This window comes from Nerophis lumbriciformis, linkage group LG34, assembly GCF_033978685.3.
Source record: "Nerophis lumbriciformis linkage group LG34, RoL_Nlum_v2.1, whole genome shotgun sequence".
Lineage (NCBI taxonomy): Eukaryota > Metazoa > Chordata > Actinopteri > Syngnathiformes > Syngnathidae > Nerophis > Nerophis lumbriciformis.
Genome location: NC_084581.2, coordinates 460,001 through 463,253, shown reverse-complemented (window position 1 = coordinate 463,253; position 3,253 = coordinate 460,001).

Genomic DNA, 3,253 nt, shown 5'->3' with positions numbered 1-3,253 from the left:
CATTGCAGAATGTTAGACGACTGGTTTATTTCCCATTTCTTGTGTATTTCTATTACAACTAAGTTGACAACGTAAAGAAAGAAGAACAAATTTGACATACAGGAACTTTTGTGGGGCATCTTTGTGCTGAAGAACGCTGGTCAGTGGAACTATCTTGCAGTGTTTTGTCTCAGCCATAGTCTTTAAACTATATGCAGTTTATTGTTGTTTATTATTTTTTATAAACTTCATTTTGATACGATAAGTTATGAGAAGTGGATAGACTCTTTAAAACATATTTACGTATGAAGTCGGACTCGAAGTAATAAGTTAAAGTACCACTGATAGTCACACACACACTAGATGTGGTGAAATTACCCTCTGCATTTGACCCATCCCCTTGTTCCACCCCCTGGGAGGTGAGCAGCAGCAGTGAGCAGCAGCGGTGACCACGCTCGGGAATCATTTTTGGTGATTCAGCCCCCAATTCCAACCCTTGATGCTGAGTGCCAAGCAGGGAGGTAATGGGTCCCTATTTACATAGTTTTTGGTATGACTCAGCTGGGGTTTGAACTCACAACCTACCGTTCTCAGGGCATGACCTCAGCTGCTTACTACTCTGACTTTGTTGGATAAATGTGGGGGAAAAAAAGAGGCAGCACACGAGTGGAACGACGGTAAATAACATCAAATATTAACTATTTACTTTAGTACATATTGTAAAAGTAGTCAGTGACACTCCATTTGTGTAGTTATTAGCCTCAACCCGAGTGAACAGAATGCTAATGCTAACAGGCCAACGCTAAAGCCGATGTGTTTGTGCCATCGGCGTGAGATAAACACTGATATTTATTATTAATATATTGTTATTTACAGCTTAAATTAACCAAAAGGAATCATCTGACCCTCATGAATTCATCTTTTACTGAGAGGACGACTTTCTGACTATTGGACATTGCGGACAAAAGCCTGACTTTTTATAAGCAACTCTGTACAATTTATTTTCTAAGTCATATCGTTTTGTTTGTTATTGCTTTGTATTTCATTTACCTTTTTTTTTTTTGTAAAATAACGCTAACCTAATATTGGTTGTTTCTTTGACATAGTATCTGTAGAAATATACCAAACCACTCCTCCATACGTCATGAGCCTGATTTGTATAAAGTACCCTGAACTGTGAAATGCGGTGGAAACATAAACCACACACTTACAAGAACATATAGATCTAGGAACCAGAGATTCCTGAACTTTTAGTGGAAAGGGCCTTATGACACTACATACACTCTTAGAAATAAGGGTTCCAAAAGGGTTCTTCTACAAGGGCTGAGGTTCTAACTGGAACCATTTGCTTCTGAAAAACCCGTTCCCGAAGAAAGGGTTTTTCAAGGGTTCTTGGTAACGCTAATGGTTCCAGTAAGAACCATTTTGATCCAGAGAACCCTTTAAAACCCCTTTTCTGAATAATTGGTTTAAAAAGGGTTCTCACTAACACTAAGGGTTCCAGTAAGAACTATTTTGATCCAGAGAACCGTTTTTGGAGAAAGAGTTCTTCAGGGATTGTTGAAAGCATGGGTACGATCCTGTGTCACCAGGGACATACTTCCTGATAACATTTGCCAATAATGGTGCAAAATACATTTCCTTGTGACTACTGATACAAATACTTTTCATATACAATTTTTTTGTTTATTTTAAAGCAAACTCTTCTACCCCAGATCATGTTGATCAAACTGTAACATAATTGCCCATCTTGGGATTTGAACACCTGCCACCCAGTCTAAAGTCACTGGCAATAGTGACTGAGCTAACCAGCTGGCTGCCTTCAGTCATCAGGTCCACCATACTAGTCTATTACCTTACACCTTCTGATCAGACATACAAATAATGGCAGTGTTCTGTTACCAATTTATTTCCACAACCATTAATTATAAGAAAGCAAGATCTTCATCAGCAAATCTTGTTGACTCAGGCAAAGATTAGCTGTGACTGGGAGGACCATTTTTGACAACTGCTGTCTGGCTGGTAATTCCGTTTGAGAAATAGCTCAGTGATTTAGGAGCTGGTTCTTGGTGCCAAATCAATGCCTGCCTGGATGATTCAGTAAGACGAGGCATCTAGGCCTATATGTGTATCTATAAGAGCCACAATCTGTATTTCTGAAAACTAAAAATATTACAGAATTATTGTATTTCCTCAGGACTCATTAGGGATGCAGCAATTCTACTGCTGCCTTCCATTTTCAGAGAGGACTCATCCTTTCTATACACTCTACTGGAGGTAAATACTGCATTTAAGGTCAAGATTTAGGAATTGGCATTATCCATATTATGGCAACATTGAGTCATTTTGCTGTTTTCACAGCAGGTTTTATTTACTGACATGTATCTGTTTTTATTGCATAGGAGCCAAGCGTGCCTACTCCAGCAATCATGCTCCATAACACACACGAGGGGAACCCTTTGCAGGCACAAAGGATAGTCCTATACCTGGATGGTATACAGGTTTTGACTGAGGACAGCAGCATGGACAAATCATATGCTATGAGTGCATTAATGTCACTCTATATTGTTTTTGCTGTCCAGTACCCAAAGGAACTGAGAAAAACTCTTATTTTCATTGAAAGATTTGTGTTGGGGATCTAGGACCACAGTGTTGTACCCATTTCAGTGAAGAGACTATACAACTGTGTTGTCTACTGTCTACTGTGTTGTCTACTCACTACTCCCCACGGAAGTGGGGAGTAGTGAGTAGATGTGTTGCAGCATGGGATTTCATACTTTATGTTCTTGTTAATGGTCAAATTCCTGCTGCTGCCCTTTGTTTGTACATATTGATAAAAAAATATCCCTTATTTAATACATATTTTGGACCAATACATTTTGTTTGATTTTGGCATAGTGACGTCTCTAGATTTCCATTATTGTTACAATACGTAACATTTTGAGTACTTGTTGCATAACACTGAAAAGTATTTCAACATTATTTAAATCAATGTGAAAACTTTGCGGGATTTCCTCACTTTCTCATGATTCTGTTCCACTGTCACAATTAGTACATACAGTATGTACACTGATTCTTTTCATTGGACCATGCATTATTTTATTGTTTGTAGATAGCTTACAATAAGGCGCAGTAAGTGCACCTTGGATTGATTGAACTAAAACTATTTTGTGTCTCTTTCTGCCATGTCACCATTGCTGGAGATTTATTTACACAAATTCACCTACTGAGGACAGCATGATGTGTCTGGCCTGTCATGTTGCTGATTCCACTG